The sequence below is a fragment of the Sapajus apella genome, unplaced genomic scaffold (genome assembly GCF_009761245.1).
Source record: "Sapajus apella isolate SASKATOON/1434 unplaced genomic scaffold, GSC_monkey_1.0 scaffold293, whole genome shotgun sequence".
Taxonomy (NCBI): Eukaryota; Metazoa; Chordata; class Mammalia; order Primates; family Cebidae; genus Sapajus; species Sapajus apella.
In genome coordinates, this window is record NW_022437233.1 from 15,551 (window position 1) to 35,622 (window position 20,072).

The 20,072-nt window shown below is 41.0% G+C and overlaps 1 long non-coding RNA gene and 1 pseudogene across 2 annotated transcripts; one reads left to right on the top strand and one right to left on the bottom strand.

Moving 5' to 3' along the window:
- Positions 1-237: 237 nt before the first annotated feature.
- LOC116545582 lies at positions 238-6,920 on the bottom strand. Its single transcript, XR_004266361.1, has 3 exons — positions 6,910-6,920; positions 6,824-6,827; positions 238-371 (listed from the first exon to the last, which is right to left on the bottom strand). It is a non-coding gene; the product is annotated as an uncharacterized LOC116545582 (long non-coding RNA).
- Positions 6,921-12,779: 5,859 nt separating this feature from the next.
- LOC116545581 lies at positions 12,780-15,198 on the top strand (annotated as a pseudogene). The gene has a single exon (XR_004266360.1). The product of XR_004266360.1 is annotated as an E3 ubiquitin-protein ligase NRDP1 pseudogene (transcript).
- The last annotated feature ends 4,874 nt before the right edge of the window (positions 15,199-20,072 follow it).

The following is a 20,072-nucleotide window of genomic DNA, read 5'->3' on the forward strand; positions in this document are numbered from 1 at the left end:
AAAGCTGTTTTTAAAATAAGTTGTAACGGCTGCCCCATTCACCTCACAATAACTGCCGGCCTTGGCTTCTGTAAATAAAGCTGCTAGCTTGCTCTGAAAAATGCCCACTATGTAAAGCTGCTTACCTTTTCTTATCAGTACCAGAATAAGCAGCCCAAGCTAATGCCATCTTGGCCCCTGCGACTTGTAATAAGTAACTAAGGTCTGTAATTTTCACCCTATCCAGATAATGTGTAAGCTAACGTTTATCTTGAATTCTGTAAACCACTTAAGTAACAATCGGAGTGACAAAAGTAAAGTCCCCTGGCCCTTGGAATGTCGGGAGCCCCCCTCACCCTCGTCTCAGCCCAGGAGGTGATTTACAGAATCCACTAGCCCTTGGAATGTCTGAAGCCCTTTATCCCCATCCCCGCTCCTCACCCTCTGGGTCCTAAAACCAGGATGTGGTTTTTCAGCTTAAAAACCCTGCTCTCCCTGAGTTCGATGCCACAGGTTGGAGAGATGTGAGTCCTCTGTGGTCGCCGGGATAATAAAGACCCTGCAATTTGACATACTTTTGTCTTGGTGTTAATTTTCTATGCTCAGTCCAGTATAACACAGTAATGTATTTTTTTAAAGTTCAGGGTTACAAGTGCAGGTTCATCACATGATTAAAGTTGTGTCATGGTGTTTTGTTGTACAGATTATTTCATCACACAAGTATTAAGCCTAGTGCTCGTTAGTAATTTTTCCTGATCTTCTCCCTTCTGCCACCCTCCACCATCCAAAAGGCCCCAGTGTCTGTAGTTATCTTCTACTTTCCAAGGTGTTCTCATCACTTAGCTCCCACTTATAAGAGAGAACATGTGGTATGTGGTTTTCTGTTCCTCCATTAGTTTGCTAAGAATAATGGCCTCCAGGTCCATCATGTTGCACCAAAGCACATGATCTCATTTTTTACACCTGCGTAGTATTCCATGGAGGTATATGTACCACATTTTCTTTATCTAGTCCACCACTGATAGACATTTAGGTTGATGCCATGTCTTTGTTATAGCGAATACTGCTGCAATGAACATACTATTGCATGTGTTATTACAATAAAATGATTTATATTCCTTTGGTTATAGGCCTAGTAATGAGATTGCTAGGTCTAGTGATATTTCTGAATTTAGATGTTTGAGGAATCCCCACAGTGTCTTCCACAATGGCTGAACTAATATACACAACCACCAGGAGAGTATAAGCATTCCTTTTCTCCATAATTTCACAAGCATCTGTTTTTTTTTTTTACTTTTTAATAACAGCCATTCAGACTGGAGTAAGATAATATCTCACTGTGGTTTACATTTGCCTTTCTCTAATAATCAGTGATGTTGACTTTTTGTTCATATGCTTGTTGGCCATATGTACGTCTTCTTTTGAAAAATGTCTGTTCATGACCTTTGTCCACTTTGTAACAGGGTTGTTGGTTTTTATGTAAATTTGTTTAAGTTCGTTATAGATACTGCGCATTAGTCTTTTGTTGAATGCATAGCTTGCAAAAGTTTTCTCCCATTCTGTAGGTTGCTTGTTTACTCTGCTGATAGTTTCTTTTGGTGTGCAGAAGCTCTGTAATTTAATTAGAATCCATTTGTCAATTTTTGCTTTTGTTACAATTGTTTTTGATGTCTTTCTCATGAAATATTTTCCTGTGCTTATACACTGAATGGTATTGCCTACGTTGTTTTTCAGGATTTTTCATGGATTTGGGTTTTACATTCAAGTCTTTAGTCCATTTTTAATTAATTTTTGTATATGGTGTAAAGAAGGGATCCAGCTACCAATTTTCTGCATATGGCTACCCAAATATCCCAGTACCATTTATTGAATAGAAAATCTTTTCCCCATTATTTGTTTTTGTCACGTTTGTTGAAAATCAGGTAGATGTAGGTGTGCAGTCTTATTTCTGAGTTATCTATTCTGTTCCATTCGTCTATGTGTCTGCTTTTGTACCAGTACTCTTGCAGTCTCACCAATGCTAGCAGTTCTCATTGTCTGAACTAGTACCCACGGTTCTTTGTCCTATGTCCAAAAAGATTAGGGAACACAAACAAAAGTGAAAGAAGAAAGCTCTCCACAATGGAGAGGGGCATCCAAGTGGACTGCTGGGTTACAGCTGAATGCCAAAAAAAAAAAGAAAGAAAGAAAGAAGAAGAAGAAAGAAACTGCTCTCCTCACTATAATTGCTTGAGTAACATTTTTTTTTTTTTTTTAATCAGTGAAGCTGTTTGTGAAACCTCCCTTACGTTGTGCAGCTGTGGGTATGTTCTAGGCAAGCACAAAGCGCCTTTTGTTTGTATAACTGTGGGTTTTAGGTAACCCCTCTCCTCCTTGTGCCACTTTCCATTTCACTCATCATGTATATGCTGGAAAAGGGGAGGAAACTTTTGCCTAGAAGCTTGCTAATTACACTAAGAACAAAGGGCTTCTATGCTGGAACTTGTCTGCATATCTGTGCGCAGTTGCAGCCTGCGTTTTTTCGCAGGTTGTTTTATTTTTGCCTATTGCTGTGATTTTTCAGGCAGGCAGCTTCTGCAGTTTGTGTTCTCCCCAACCAATTGTTCCTTTTCTTCTCCCTCAGTACCATGCTGTTTTGGTTATGTAGCCCTGTAGTAGCGTTTAAAGTCAAATAGAGTGATGCTTTCTGCTTTATTCTCTTTCCTTAGGACTACCTTGGCTATTCAAGCATTTTTAGTTTCATGGGAATTTTATAATAATTTTATCTAGTTCTGTGAAGAATGGCATTGGTAGTTTAAGAGAAGTAGCAATAAAACTATAAATTGCTTTGGGCAGGATGGCTATTTTAACAATAATCTTTCTATTTACGGGCATGGAATCCTTTTTCCATTTCTTTGAGTCATCTCTGCATTCTTTGAGCAGTGTTTTGTAATTCTCACTGTAAAGATCTTTCACTTCCCTAGTGAGCTGTATTCCTAGGTATTTTATTCTTTTTGTGGCAATTCTTAATGGGACTTGCTCCTGATTTGGTGCTCAGCTTGACTGTTGTTCGTGTGTAGAAATGCTGATAATTTTTGAACATTGATTTTATATCCTGAAACTTTGCTGAAGTTGTTTATCAGCATAAGAAGCCTTTGGAAAAAAAAAAAAAAAAAAAAAAAGAAGCCTTTGGGCTGAGACTGTGGGGTTTTCTACATATAGGATCAGGGCATCTGCAAACAAAGATAGTTTCATTTCCTCTCTTCCTGTGTGAATGACCTTTATTTCTTTCTCATGCCTGATTGCCCTGGCCAGAACTTCCAATTCTATGTTGAATATGAGTGTTGAAAGAGGGCATCCTTTCGTTGTGCCGGTTTTCAAGAAGAATGCTTCCCCTTTTGCCCATTCACTTTGATGTTGCCTGTGGGCTTGTCATAGATAGCTCTTATTATTTTTAGGTATGTTCCTTTATTGGGAGTTTTTAACATTAAATAGATGTTGAATTTTATCGAAAGCCTTTTCTGTATCTGTTGAGATAAGCATGTGGTTTTTTCTGTAGTTCTATTTATGTGATGAATGACATTAATTTATTTGCATAGCTTGAACCAACCTTGCATCCCAGGGATGAAAACTACTTGATCATGGTGGATAAACTTTTTAATGTTATCCTGGATTCAGTTTGCCAGCATTTTGTTGAGGATTTTTTGCATCAATGTTCACCAAGGATATTGGCCTGAAATTTTCTTTCTCTGTCGTGTCACTGCCAGGTTTTGGTATCAGGATGATGCTAGTCTCATGCAATGAGTTACGAAGGAGTCCCTCCTCAATTTGTTGAAATATTTTCAGTCAAAATGGTACCACCTCTTCTTTGTACATTTGGTAGAATTCAGCACTAAATTTGTCCGTTCCAGGGCTTTTTTGTTGTTGTTTGGTGGCCATTTGTTACTGCTTTGATTTCAGAACTCATTATCGGTCTGTTCAGGGATTCAATTTTTTGCTGAATCAGGCTTGGGAGGGTATATGTGTCCAGGAATTCATTCATTTCTTTTAGATTTCTAGTTAATGTGCATAGGGGTGTTCATAATATTCTCTGATGATTGTTGCTGTTTCTGTGGCATATGTGGAAATATCCTCCTTGTTGTTTCTGATTGTGCTTATTTGAATTTCTCTCTTTTCATCTTTTTTAGTCTAGCTAGTGGTCTAAATGTTTTATTAATTATTTAAAAAAAAAACAGCTGCTGGGTTCATTGATTTTTTTAAAGGTTTTTCATATCTGTTTCTCCTTCACCTCAGCTCTGATTTTTGTTCTTTATTGTCTTCTGGTAGCCTTGGATTCGTTTGCTTTTGTTTCTCTGGATTTTTTTATTTGTGATGTTATGTTGTTAACTTGAGATCTTTCTAACTTTTGGATGTGGTATAGTGCTTTGAATTTTCCTCTTAATACTGCCTTTTCTATGTCTGAGAGATTCTGGTACATTGTACCTTTTCTCTCATTAGTTTCAAAGAACTTCCTGATTTCTGCCTTAATTTCATTACTTACCCAATAGTCATTCAAGAACAGGTTATTCAATTTCTATGAAATTGCATGGTTTTGAGTGAATTTCTTAGTCTTGATTTTTAATTTGATTGCACTGTGGTCCAAGAGACTGTTTGTTATAATTTTGTCCACCTGCATTTGTTGAGGAGTGTTTCACTTGCAATTATGTGATAGATTTTAGAGTAAGTACCATGTGACAAGAAGAAGAATGCATATTCTGTTGTTTTTGAGTGGAGAGTTCTGCATATATCTGTTAGGCTTTTTGTTTTGTTTTGTTGTTTTGTTTGATCTAGTGCTGAGTTCAGGATCTGAATATCTTTGTTAATTTTCTGTCTTGATTATCTGTCTAATATTGTCAGTAGGGTATTAAAGTCTTCCACTATTATTTTGTGGAAGCCTACATCTCCTTGAAGGTCTCTAAGAGCTTGCTTTATAAATCTGGGTGCTTCCGTGTTGGGTGCATATATATTTAGGATAGTTAGCTCTTCTTGTTTAATTTAACCCTTTACCATTATGTAATGCCCTTTTTTTTCCTTGATGATCTTTGTTGGATTAAAGTCTATTTAGTTAAAAAACAGGATTGCAACCCCTGCTTTTTTTCTGTTTTGCATTTGGTTTGTAAATTTTTCTCCATCCCTTTATTGTAAGCCTATGCATGTAATTGCATGTGAGATGAGTCTCTTGAAGGCAGTATAACAATGGATTTTGGGGTTTTATCCAGCTTGCTACTCTGTGCATTTTAACTGTGGTGTTTAGCTCATTTACATTTAAGGTTAGTATTGACATGTGTGCATTTGACCCTGTCCTCGTGATGCTAGCTTCTATTTTGCAGAGTTGTTTATGTGGTTTTATAGTGGCATTGGTTTGTGTACTTCAGTGTGTTTTTGTAATTGCTGGTAATTGTCTTTCCTTTCCATATTAAGTGCTTTCCTTTCCATATTTAGTGCTTTCTTCCTTCATTGCTTCCATATTTAGTGCTTCTGGTGGCTACAAATTCCCTCAGCATCTGCTTGTATGAAATGATCGTATTTCTCCTTTGCTTATGAAGCTAGTTTGACCAGGTATAACATTCTTCGTTAAAATTTCTTTTCTATAGGAATATTGAATATTGGCCCTTAATCTCTTCTGGTTGTAAGGTTTCAGCTGAGAGGTCTACTGTTAGTCTGATAATCTTCTCTTTGTAGGTGACCTGATCTTTCTCTCTGTCTGCCTTTTACATTTTTTTCTTCATTTAAACCTTGGGACATCTAATAATTATATGTTCTCATGGGGTATCATACTGGGATTACCTGCTTTTCCTGAATTTGAATGTTGGCCTTTCTAGTTAGGTCGAGAAAGTGCTCATGGAATAATATCCTGAAATATGTTTCACAAATTGGTTCCATTTTTCCCATCTATTTTAGGTACACCACTCAGTCATAGATTTTGTCTCTTGAATAATTCCATATTTCTTTAACTTTTTGTTTGTCTGTTTGTTTTTGAGATGCAGTCTCACTCTGTCACTCAGGCTGGAGTGCAAAGGCATGATCTTGGATCACTGTAACCTCTGCCTCCCAGGTTCAAGCCATTCTCTTGACTCAGTCTCCCAAGTAGCTGGGACTACAGGCATGTGTCGCCATGCCTGGCTAATTTTTGTATTTTTAGTGAAGATAGGGTTTCATCATGTTGGCCAGGCTGGTCTTGAACTCCTGACCTTAAGTGATCTGCCTGCCTCAGCCTCCCAAAGTGCTGGGAGTACAGGCATAAGTCACCATGTCCAGCCTATAGTTTGATATTTCTTAAAGATTTTGTTGACCTGGCACAGTGGCTCATGCCTGTAATCCCAGCAGTTTGGGAGGCCAAGGCAGGCAGATCATGAGGTCAGGAGATTGAGACCATCCTGGCCAACATGGTGAAACCCCATCTCTACTAAAATTACAAAAAAAATTAGTTGGGCATCATGGTGCATGCCTGTTGTCCCAGCTACTCAGGAGGCTGAGGCAGGAGAATTGCTTAAACCCAAGAGGTGGAGATTTCAGTGAGCCAAGATCGTGCCACTGCACTACAGCCTGGGTGACAGTGCCAGACTTGGTCCAAAAAAACACCAAGATTTTCTTTATTCTGTTTCATTCTTTTTTTCTATTTTTGCCTGCCTGTCTTATTTCAGAAAGGCAGTCTTCAGGATCTGAAATTCTTTCCTCTGCTTGGTCTACTCTGCTAATAATACGTGTGAATTTATCATGAAATTCTATTATTGTGTTTTTCAGCTCTATCAGGTTGGCCATATTCTTCTTTATATTGGCTATTTTTTCTGTTAGTTCTTGCAAGGCATTTTCATAATTTTTTTACTTCCCTGCAGTGGGTTTCAATGTACTACTTTTGCTCAATAACTTCATTCCTGTCCTTATTTTGAATTCTATTTTTGTTATGTCAACCATCTCCACTCAGCCCCATTCCAAACCCTTGCTGGAGAGGTTATGTGGTCATTTCAAGGAAAAAGGGAATTCTGGCTTTCTGAGATTTTAGCAGTTTGAACTGATTCTGTCTCATTTTTTTGTGGGCTTATCTAACTTCAGTCTTTGAGGTCTATAAAGCATTTTTTTTTTAACGGAATCTCCCTCTATTGCCCAGGTGGGAGTGCAGTTACGCAATCTCAGTACCCAGCAACTTTCACCTCCTAGGTTCAAGCAATTCTCCTGCCTCAGCCTCCCAAGTAGCTGGGACTATAGGCATGTACCACCATGCCTGGATAGGTTTTTGGTATTTTTAATAGAGGCGGGGTTTCACCATATTTGTCAGGCTGGTCTCCAACTCCTGACCTCATGATCTGCCTGCCTCAACCTCCCCATTTTTTTCTTTTAACACTCTGACCAATTTTCTGTATCACTGCTGCAATATGTTGGGAGTCCACTCTAGTCACTAATTGCCTCATATTTTCCAATACATATAGGTATCATCACTGAATACAGGAAAACAGCAAAAATGACAGCATGCCCCCTCCTCCGGAAGCTCTGTCTCAAGGTGATATGGACTAGTTTCTGGCCTGAATGCCCCTGTAGGAGGTGGCTGGAGACCCAGGATAGGAGTTCTCGTCCTGTTAGAAGAAATGGGATCAGAGTCCTGCTTAAAAAAGCAGTCTGGCCATGTTTTCCTTGAGCAGTTGTGCTGTGCTGATAGTCCACTTCAGCTCCTGATTGTCTCAGATTCTCCAAAGCCCAAAGGCAGGAACAGCTAAGTTGTCCAAACAACAAAAATGGTGGCCTGCCCCTCTTCCTGGGAGCTCCGTCCCAAAGAGTCCACAAACCTCTTTCAACCAGAGAACACCAGTATGATAGCCAGAAACCCTGGATGGGAGGCACTAGCTGGTGATGAGGAATAGGGCTGGGTACTAACTTGCAAAAGCAGTCTGGCCATGTTTTCATGGGGCTGCCGTGCGGTGCTGTGCTGGGATACTGCTTTACCCCTGGTTCACTTGGGACCTGAAGGCTGCAACTGCTAAGTCACCCAGACAGCAAACATGATGGCTTGTCCCTCTCTCTGGGAGTTCTATCCCAGGGAGTTTTTGAATTTCTGTAGACCATAGAACACGGTTGGTTGTGGTTAGAAGCCCCTGTTGGGAGATGCCACTCAGTAAGGGGGAACGGGGTGAGAGACCTGCTTAAAAATACAATGTGTCCACGCATGCTTTCACAGAGTAGCAGTGCTGTGCTGTGGTACTGCTTCCACCCCAGTTGGTTTGAGTTCTCCAAAGCCCACAGGCTGGAAAGTCTAAGTCGCCCAAACAGCAAAGATGCTGGCCTGCCCCTACCTCTGGGAGCTATGTTTCAGGGAGTTTTCAAATGTCTGTCTCCTGGAGAACATTGGTGGAGGTTACTGGAATCCCTAGTTGGGAGTTCTCACCCAGTGAGGAGGAATAGGATTGGAGAGCTGCTTAAAGAAGCAGACTGGACATGCTTTAATAGAGCAGCTGTGCTGTGCCGGGGTACCACCTCTGCTTCAATCAGCTTGGGCTCTCCAAAACCTGCAGGCTGGAATGGCTAAGTTGCTCAAACAGCAAAGATGGCTCTTCACCCCCTCCTCCTAGGAGGTCACTGCCAGAGAGCTGCAGCACTTCTGGTGGTGCTGGCTGGAATTCCAAGCCTATGGCTGTTATTCTGTCAGGTGCCATAAAAGTGGAGCACCCAGACCATCACTGCTTGACCCCTGGATTCAGCCTTTTTCCTAGTGGTATGTACATGAGTTTAATGTCCCACTGTGGTAGTCTCATCAACGCACCAAGTTGTAGCAGTCCCTCATTGTCTGAGATAATACTCAGAGTTCTTTGTCTCACATCCAAGATAATGAAGGAACACAGACACAAGGGTGAGGTTGGAACAAAAGTTTAGTGAGCAAAAGCAGAAAGTTCTCTGTCAGCAGAGAGGGGAGCCCAAATGAGTTACCCCCTATGAGGCTGGGGTCCAGGGTTTTATGGACAGGTAAAAGGAAGCAATGTGCTTAGGTTGCAGGCTGCCTTGAAGAATACATGACTTGGCTTGGCCTGGGGTCTTGGCCTGGGATAAATTAGAAAACTTGGCCTGGGACCAATCAGGAGCTGAAGGGATGATTCATAGAGGCTGCTCAGTTTGGCCTGGGACCTAACAGAAGCTGAAGTGAAAGCTTCCCCCAGGACCAGTCAGGAGCTGAAGCGATGAAGATTCATAGAAGCTGAGCTCACAATCCAAAAGGAAAGGAAAGTGCCCACTGGAACCCACTGGAACCCACTGTGTTCATGCCAACAAAAAGAGAAGAAACTTTTTCCTGGGAGCCCACTGATTATACAATGGACAAAAGCATTTCTATGTCAGGTCTTGTTCCCTTTTGTGAGTGAGCTGGGGGTTTCTGCAAGTTTTTATCTGAATGGGCTGGAAGTTCTCCTATCTGTGCAGCTGTGGGCATGTCTACAGCCACAAGTTCCCTTATCAGTGGCTGAAGCTTGATTTTTTTTCTCAGGCTGCTTTTGTGTTATGTGGGGATGAGGCAATGACTGGTGGGTCAGGGGGTCTCCAGGGACCCTTGCCTTGCTGTCTATCTAAGCCAAGCTAGCTAATTTCTTTCACTCCTTTGCCAGAATTGCAGTTACTTTCGCTGGGATGCCCAGAAAGCTGGAGAATCTAAAGCTCCCAGGATTCCATGTGTGCCTGAGCAGCTACTTGTCTGCGACTCCAGGTAGCTGTGTGTGTCAGACTGCAGGCCCTGGTGGAGTGGGTTAACAAGGTTATCTCTGGACCTGAGGCTTGGAAAGATCCATCGGGGAAGCATGGTTTCCCAAGGTTGTACATTTATTCACCACTTCCCTGGATTGTGGGGGTTCCGTTGACTCCAGGTCACTTCCAGGTCATCATCCTGCCTTGCTTTTATCCTTTCTGGGTGGATCAAATTGTTTCCTTGACTAGTCCCAGTGTGAGTACCCCTGGATGTTTCTGTTGAAGGTGCTGTATTTACTCATCCCTTACATTCCTCTCTGTAGAGAGCCATGCACCCCAGCTACTTCTATTTGGCCATCCTGACCACTCAACTTCCAGTAGTGTATTACAAGAACCAGACAGCTTGCCTAAGTCAGATTTACTCCAGAAACTCAAGGTTAATTTAAAAGAAAGCTTATTAGTCTAATTCATTGCATTAAGACTAAAAAAAGAAATCCATGTATTAACAACTCAATAAATACAGAAAAGTTATTTGATACTTTTAATAACAATTCTTGATAGAAATAAAAATCTCTTCTGTGCACTGTTTAGTTTTCTATGCTTATATATTACTTCTATAATTTCAAATGAAAGTTAAAGTACTATTGCCAAGTCTAACAAGAGAGCTAAAGCAAAATATTGACATTTGACTCTCCATCTCAAAAATGTTACAGAATATTTTAAGAGTGGTCACATGAGCAGGTAGTTATTTATATGTCTATATGTCAAATGAAAATTTCCTGATAGCAATGGTTAATCCAAAGAGTGCACACACCCAGGGTCTAAGAATTGTACATGACTCAAACTTTACTTGAGTATATATATTTTCCTTTTGTCAGTCATTCTTCAAACTACACCAGTTTCATAATGTGATTTTGTTGGAATTAAAGTTGAACACTTTAAAATTGTATAAGCAGTTACTACCAGCTACAGCTGTTAATCTATCCACATCTGCTATTATGTTTGTTTTCCTAGGTTTAACCATCTACAGTGATAGCATAAGCTAGATGGTTGGGCTTTACTGTTCTATGAATTCACGTGTGTACCAGCTAATTAGATTATAAATTTGGGTAAATTATGTGAGACAATAAATTAGGTTTAAACACATAAAGATGGGTAAAAATAATGTAACTGCTAATTTAGTTTTGAAAGTCATAAAGTAGGGGAAACAAAAGAGTTAACAACTACATGATAGATACTCAGGCATTTTTGTCATGATCTATTATTTTTCATCTTCCAGAAAACACAGAGGAATCATTCACAAATAGAGTCTGTTTCATTTTCTCTTATTTAATTAAAAAGGGACCTTTCTTCAGATAATTGGGTTTTTTTAAAAACATTGTTATGGGATTATTTCTATAAGAAGCCCACCTTTTGATGATTTCTAATATTTGGATAGATTTTCACTGTCATGATTTTATCCAATCTACCCTCAGTGAACAAGACCCACATTTCAAAACTGACATGTTAATAAACTCTTATAACATTCGTCCTTTATATAAAACCAATACAGATTCTTAAAATACAGAGATCCTAAGCAATCTCACCAGGGATTAATGGGCAAAGATAGGCAACTGCTATAATTGAAGAACTGTGTTCCAGATCAAACCTTATCACCAACTAGCAATGCCATTGCAAATATTATTTGACCTTATTTCTCTATCTATAAAGCAAAGGATTGAGCTAGATGATCTCTAAAGACACTTAGAGCTCAAATGTTCTGTAGTTCTAAAGTGCTGAAGAAGAATATATCTGGGAAAGCTCCCTTCTACAGTAGAAGGAAGTGGGAGTAGCCATAGTTTGGAGAAAAAATTTGAAAATTTATTACAATCTCAGATATCTCATTCTTCTCACACATTTATATCTGTGTGAACTGAAACGAAGTGACATACTGCATAAGCAATAGCATGGTTTTGAAAGTCTAAGTTAAACTGTTATCTTCAGTAGCAGGCTCTTAAACTGTAGTTGACCTATAGGAAAAATGTATAATTTGATTTGGCTTTGTGAAGAGACCTATTCTCTCTGCATAAACTCTCCAAGTTAAAGTGACTTCTGTATTCAACTGAAACATAAGGGAGAACTTTCTCATACTAGTACAACTGTGTGACAGTCCAGAATATAGCAAGAATAATTTGGTAATTAGTGTAACGCTTGTAAATTGAACCCTGGAATGATGAGTTTTTAAAAGTGCAACTACAAATTACAATGATATATAGCTATAATAAAATTGTAATTAATATAATATACACTTAATTTCTTTTATTGTACTTTAAGTGCTGGGGTACATGTGCAAATCTTGCAGGATTGTTGCATAGGTACAGAAATGCCACGGTGGTTTGCTGCCTCCAACCCCCCGTCATCTACATGAGGCAATTCTCCCAATGTTATCCCTCCCCACACCCCGCTGCCCGTCTGCTAGCCCCCAACCCACTAATAGACCCTGGAGTGTGATGTTGCTCACCCTGTGTTTATGTGTTCTCATTGTTCAACACCCGCCTATGAGTGAGAACAGGCAGTGTTTGGTTTTATGTTCTTGTGTCAGTTAGCTGCGAATGGTTTCCAGATTCATCCATGTCCCTACAAAGGACGTGAACTCATCTTTTGTATGGCTGCATAGTATTCCATGGTGTATATGTGCTACATTTGCTCTGTCCAGTCTATCATTGTTGTGCATTTGCGTTGGTTTCAGGTCTTTGCTATTGTAAGCAGTGCCAAAATGAACATACATACATGTATATGTGTCTTTATAATAGAATGATTTATACTCCTTTGGGTATATACCCAGTAATGGGATTGCTGGGTCAAATTTCTATTTCTAGATCCTTGAGAAACCACCACATTGTCTTCCACAATGATTGGACTAATTTACACTCCCACCAACAATGTAAAAGTGTTCCTATTTCTCCACATCTTCTCCAGCATCTGTTGTCTCCAGATTTCTTAATGATCGCCATTCTAACTGGCATGAGATGGTATCTCAATGTGGTTTTGATTTGCATTTCTCTAACGACCAGTGATGATAAACTTTTTTTCAAATGTTTGTTGGCCACATAAATGTCTTCTTTTAAAAATTGTCGCTTCCCGGGAAAGGCTGGGACCCGGCATCAGGGCATACCTGTGGCCGCTGCGGCCTAAGCTCCAACTGGGCCAGGGTGCGGAGAGTCCAGGCTACTTCCAGGGCGAGTTCTCCTGATTGTGACATCACATTCATCCCCTGGGCGATGGAGCTTGTTACTGGGAAGGAAGACTCAGTTGGAGAATAGCCAACAAGATGTGTTACTGGGAGAATCTCTTCAGGGACTCTGAGTGGAGGCATCAGGGGGTTAGAGCCTTGTGAACAGGGAACCTGTCCCCAACGCTTGGAAGGACCTGGGTTTCAGTGATGACACATGGGGTATTATGTAACCCGTTTCCAGGGGGATGTTGACGAAGATCTTATCTGCCCTATTTGCAGCGGAGTCTTGGAGGAACTGTACAGGCACCTCATTGTGAGCATGCTTTCTGCAACGCCTGCATCACCCAGTGGTTTTCTCAGCAACAGACGTGTCCAGTGGACCCTAGTGTTGTGACGGTCGCCCATCTGCGCCCAGTACTTCGTATCATGCGGAACATATTATCAAAGCTGCAGATTGTCTGTGACAATGCTGTGTTTGGCTGTAGTGCTGTTGTCCATCTTGACAACCTCATGTCTCACCTCAGTGACTGTTAGCACAACCCGAAGCGGTCTGTGACCTGTGAACAGGGCTGTGGCCTGGAGATGCCCAAAGATGAGCTGCCAAACCATAACTGCATTAAGCACCTGTGCTTAGTGGTACAGCAGCAGCAGACACGCATCGCAGAGCTGGAGAAGACATCGGCTGAACACAAACACCAGCTGGCAGAGCAGAAGCAAGACATCCAGCTGCTAAAGAAATACATGCGTGCAATCTGCAGTGTCAACCCCAACCTTCAGAACCTGGAGGACACAATTGAATACAATAAGATCCCAGAGTGGGTGAACTCCCTTCAGCCAGCAAGAGTGACCCGCTGGGGAGGGATGATCTCGACTCCTGATGCTGTGCTCCAGGCTGTAATCAAGCGCTCCCTGGTGGAGAGTGGCTGTCCTGCTTCTATTGTCAAGGAGCTGATTGAAAATGCCCACGACTGTAGCTGGCCCCAGGGTCTGGCCACACTAGAGACTAGACAGATGAACCGACGCTACTATGAGAACTACATGGCCAAGCGCATCCCTGGGAAGCAGGCTCTTGTCGTGATGTCCTGTGAGAACCAGCATATGGATGATGACATGGTGCAAGAGCCAGGCCTTGTCATGATATTTGCGCATGGCATGGAAGAAATATAGAACTCGACTGGCTATGAGGAAGAGATGGAAATCAGAGAATCCCATCACTCCAGCAGCTGGGACCTGAGTCCTCCCCACTATCCTTAATATTGTGGCTTATAGCTGAGCCACACATCTCCCTGCTTTTCTGGCACTGAAGGGCTCTGGGGTACTTTGCTCAGCCTTTCAGGTGGGAAACCCAGATTTTCTCCCCTTGCCATATTCCCCTAAAATGTCTATAAATTATCAGTTTGGGTGGGAAAACCCCCACTTCCATCCATTTTCCTGCTTAGGGTCCCTGGTTCCAGACATTTTCAGAAAGCACAAAAAGATTCATTTTCCCTGGAGGATGAGGGCAGAGTGAGGAATCTCTAATCGTCCGTCTCCTCCAAAACCAGGGAACCAGAGCAGGCAGGCCTATTGACTCTAAGTAGCAGACATCCTGAAGAAATGGTAAGGGTGGCGCCAAATCTCTAGAAATATGTAGTGAGGCCAATAATTGGCCATCACTGATGGCCCTTAGGGAAAGACTGGACCTCTGTGCCAAGCAGTATCCTTGTTCAGCCCACCTTAAAGGTGCAGGTTCCCACCTGGTCTGACAGTATGCAGGCTGGGATACTGAACATTTCCAGATGAGCTCTTCTTTCCTACAAGTTCTCATAATTAGAGAATGCCAGGGTTTAGGGTAGGGGTTAGTCTGTTGGGGTTGATGTGTTCAGCAAGAAGCTATGTCTAGCTTTTGCTAAAATTGGTCGGCGCTGCCTCTTGTGGCATGAGCCATAATTGTTCCATAGACCACTCTCTAGCCCTGTGACTAGAGTTAGTTATTTTGATAATTTCCTTTTGCCATTGTTTGTTTATATTTCGTAAACCCTACCTACTGCCCACTTTTTTTTTTTTTTTTTTTTTTTTTAAGAATGGCCTGATCATGGCTATCCCAGCCACATTGTTGGCAATTTATTTACTTCCTTTTTTTGTTTTTTAAGAAAGGCAAAAAGAAAATAAATCAAACTTAAAGCTTTTCTTTTGATGTTCCTATTGTGGGGATTCTGGATAGGGTGGGACAGGGATGGGGGTGTGTTTTATATTTTTCCTTTTCAGCACAATCTTTGGCTTTAATATAGGAAGAGCCAAGGGAGTCCTCGGCTGAACTTACCATATCTGCCCCAAACCTCTGTATCCGCAACTGAAATGAGGAGCTCCCTCTATTTCTGTGAAGGATATGACAGTCCAGCATCTATGCCTGTGCCCTCTGGAAAAATTTCCTCCTAGCCCTTCTAGGACCTCATCATAAAACTCCGGGTTTAGAGTATTCATTTTGAAGGCAACACCCGCTTCCCCAAGTTTCCTTGGGGCTGTATAGCTGGGTTCTAAGCTTCACCATGCAAATCAGATAGAAATTTTATCTTTGTCTCTAAGTACAGGCTGTACTGTGCCTCACCCACACCCCCTTGGGGACTTAGTTCCATTTCATGTTACCTAGGACATACCTTGATTCCTAGAGTGACTGGCAGGGTAAGAGAAGAGGAGGAATAGTAGGTGTGATTATTTTAATATGTGGGTGAGAATGTGGTTGGAGATAGAAAGTCTCCTCCCTACCATGTAACAGCTTCTTCTCTTCTCAGAGTTTTATTCCAGGCTAGCTTGCTGCAGGTCTGGGTAGTTGGATCATGGCTCCACTGGGACTGGAGTAGAGGGATACAGACTGAGGGGAGCGGGATTCCAGCTCCGGGACATTGTGCTCAGGAATTTGAAAACGCTGCTATACTTATTCTGGTTACTACATTTCTTCCACTCCCCTTTCCCCTTCTTGCCTTACCGAGGCTCATACTCTCCAGTCCTTACCCTCAGATGGAGCCAGGAAGCTCAGTGAAAGGCTTCCCTATCCTTTGCACTAGTGTCTCTGCAGGTTGCTGGTTGTGTTGTGTGCTGTTCCATGGTGTTGACTGCACTAATAATAAACCTTTTACTCAACATTCTAAATTTTAATTCAACATTACTCCCTTTTTTGTGAAGGTTCCCCGTCTGCTTTTTGCCTTTCTCTCACTTTAATTCCCCTTCTTCCTTACTTTGTTACCTACTCTTATCTTAGTCCTAACTTCTCTTTCAGGAGGATGTCTGTCTGGGAGTAGTGTGCACTTCACAGTGGCTCTCCAGTGTGTGCCCTCCTACATTGTTCCCTCCTATCTCCTGTTCTGTAGCAGTCAAAGCTCTCTAATGATTTGAACTGTGTGCTTACCAGAGTCTGCCTTTATCCTAAATTCCATGTCTTTCCTGAGTGCTCCTGAGTTTTTGGGATATTTTCTATAGAAGATATGTATGTATCTTTTTCCTTTGTCCCACAAGCAACTTTGCTTTAGAATCTGGAATTCCATTGCAGGCAGAGAAGCCTCCACCCCTCCGTGTTTCCTAAGAAAGTAAATGTGCGGAGGGAAATGTACTTGCTGAGGTTTCATAATTATTTACTTATGAAAATAGTCTTCAAAAGCATTTGCTGCTACCTTTTCAGCATGGTGGCACACGCCTGTGATCCCAGCGCCTTAGAAGGCTGAAGCACGAGAACTGCTTGAACCTGGGAGGTGGATGTTGCAATGAGCCAAGATCATGCCACTGCGCTCCAGCCTGGGTGACAGAGCAAGACCCTGTATCAAAAAAAGAAAAAAAGGAAATCTTCTCCCCAACCCCAGAGTATGTTTAAATTTGTTGAGTATTTATCATGCACCTAATGTAAATCTAATAGTACTCTAGATACTCTAGCAGCTTGAAAAAAAAAAAGAGACATTTCTGTGCTCACTGAGTTTGCACTTCTATGCACACAAGGTATGATTATAAAATACTGATAAGCATGTCACAGTATAGAGCGTAAGAGGCAATGTATGGATCCTAGTGACATAGCAGTGCTTTCTCCCCCTTAAACTTTAAAATTAATTTTAGAACTTGCTGCTCATTCTTGTGAATATTATGAATGGTGTCATATCTTCCTTTTAGGGTAGATTTGATTTTTAGAAACAGATATTCATTGAACGTCAGAGTGAAGATGAGGAGGCTTATGTAGCAAAATGATACCTACCTATAAAGAACTTAGTCCCTAATGGAGATGAATATGTAATAAGAGATTGTAAATGTGCTAAGTGGATTTACTAGTAATATGTGAGCCAGCCATGATAAAGCCACTGATTGTGATGGGTATCAGGAAAGGCTTTTCGGGAAGTGTTATTTGTTCTAGGTCAGAGGTCAGCTAACTACAGGTTACAATCCTACCACCTGCTTTTGTAAAAACTTGATTATAATACAGATATGCCCATTTGTTTATATATTGTCTGTGACTGCTTTCACATTACAACAGCAGGGTTGAGTAGCTGCAGCAAAGCCTAAAATACTTGGTCTTATACAGAAAAAAATTTGCCAACCCATTCTAAACTTTTAAGGTCAGGAGAATTGGGGGAAGGAGGGAGTAGAAAGAACACTGTGTCACCCAGGCTGGAGTGCAGTGGTACCATCATAGCTCACTGTATAGCCTCAAACTCCTGGGCTCTAGTGATCTTCCCACTTTAGCTTCTGAAGTAGCTGGGGCTACTGCACCTGTCATTGTCTTAATTTGTTTTAATACTATTAAAAATTGTTTTTTCATTTCTCAAAAAAAAATTGTCTGTTCATACCCTTCGCCCACTTTTTGATGGGGTTGTGTGTTTTTTTCTTGTAAATCTGCTTTATTCTTTATAGATTGTGGATCTTAGCCCTTTGTCAGATGGGTAGCTTGCAAAAATTTTTTCCTATTCTGTTAGTTGCCAGTTCATTCTAATGATTGTTTCTTTTACTGTGCAGAAGCTCTTAAGTTTAATTAGATTCCATTTGTCTATTTTGGCTTTTGTTGCCATTGCTTTTGGTGTTTTAGTCATGAAGTCCTTGCCTATGCCTATGTCCTGAATGGTATTGTCTAGGTTTTCTTTTAGGGTTTTTATGGTGTTAGGTCTTATGTTTAAATCTTTAATCCAGGTGGAGTTAATTTTTGTCTAAGGTGTAAGAAAAGGGTCCAGTTTCTGCTTTCTGCACATTGCTAGCCAGTTTTCCCAACACCATTTATTGAACAGGGAATCCTTTCCCCATTGCTTGTTTTTGTCCAGTTTGTCAAAGATCAGATGGTTGTAGCTGTGTGGCATTACTTCCAAGGCCTCTGTTCTGTTCCATTAGTCTATATCCCTGTTTTGGTACCACTACTATGCTGTTTTGATTACTGTAGCTTTGTAGTATAGTTTGAAGTCTGGTAGCATGATACCTCCAGCTTTGCTCTATTTGCTTATGATTGTCTTGGCTATGTAAGCTCTTTTTTGGTTCCATATGAAGTTTAAGGTGGTTTTTTTCCAGTTCTGTGAAGAAGATCAATGCTAGCTTAATAGGGATAGCATTGAATCTGTAAATTACTTTGGGCAATATGGCCATTTTCATGACATTGATTCTTCCTAACCATGGGCATGGAATGTTTTTCCACCTGTTTGTGTCCTCTCTTATTTCCTTGAGCAGTGGTTTGTAGTTTTCCTTGAAGAGATCCTTCACATCCTTTGTTAGTTGTATTCCTAGGTATTTTATTCTCTTTGTAGCAATTGTGAATGAGAGTTTGCTCATGATTTGGATCTCTGTTTGTCTGTCATTGGTGTATAGGACTGCTTGTGATTTCTGCCCATTGATTTTGTATCCTGAGACTTTGCTAAAGTTGCTTATCAGCTTAAGGAGATTTGGGGCTGAGGCGATGGAGTCTTCCAAATATACAATCATGTCATCTGCAAATAGAGACAATTTGACTTCCTCTTTTCCTAACTGAATACAATTTATTTTTCTTGCTGGTTTCTCTGACTAGAACTTCCAATACTATGTTGAATTGGAGTGGTTGAACCAGTCTTGCATCCCCAGTATGAAGTCTACTTGGTCATGGTGGATAAGCTTTTTGATGTGTTGTTGCATTTGGTTTGCCAGTATTTTTTTTCCCATTTATTTATTTTATTGCATTTTAGGTTTTGGGGTACATGTGAAGAACATGCAAGATTGTTGCATAGGTACACACATGGCAGTGTGATTTGCTGCCTTCCTCCCCAACACCTACATCTGGCATCTCTCCCCTTGCTATTTCTCCCCAACTCCCCACCACCCACCGTCCCTCCCCTATTTCTCCCCAACTGACCCCAGTGTGTAGTGCTCCCCTCCCTGTGTCCATGTGTTCTCATTGTTCAACACCTGCCTATGAGTGAGAACATGCGGTGTTTGATCTTCTGCTCTTCTGTCAGTTTGCTGAGAATGATGGTTTCCAGGTTCATCCATGTCCCTACAAAGGACACAAACTCATCGTTTTTGATGGCTGCATAATATTCCATGGTGTATATGTGCCACATTTTCCCAGTCCAGTCTATCATCGATGGGCATTTGGGTTGGTTCCACGCCTTTGCTATTGTAAACAATGCTGCCATGAACATTCGTATGCACGTGTCCTTATAGTAGAATGATTTATAATCCTTTGGATATATACCCAGTAATGGGATTGCTGGGTCAAATGGAATTTCTATTTCTAGGTCCTTGAGGAATCGCCACACTGTCTTCCACAATGGTTGAACTAATTTACACTCCCACCAACAGTGCAAAAGTGTTCCTATTTCTCCACATCCTCTCCAGCATCTGTTGTCTCCAGATTTTTTAATGATCACCATTCTAACTGGTTTGCCAGTATTTGATTGAAGATTCTTGCATCGACGTTCATCATGGATATTGGCCTGAGGTTTTCATTTTCAGTTGTGTCTCTGCCAGGCTTTGGTATAAGGATGATGTTGGTCTCATAGAATGAGTTAGGAAGTATTCCCTCTTTTTGTATTGTTTGGAATCGTTTCAGAAGAAATGGTAGCAGCTCCTCTTTGTACATCTAGTAGAGTTTGGCTGTGAACCCGGGTCAAGACGCTTTGGTGTGCTGTATTCAGGAGATCCATCTCACTTGCAAAGACAGACATAGACTCAAAATAATGGGATGGAAGAAGATTTACCAAGCAAATGGAAAGCAAAAAAAAAAAAAAAA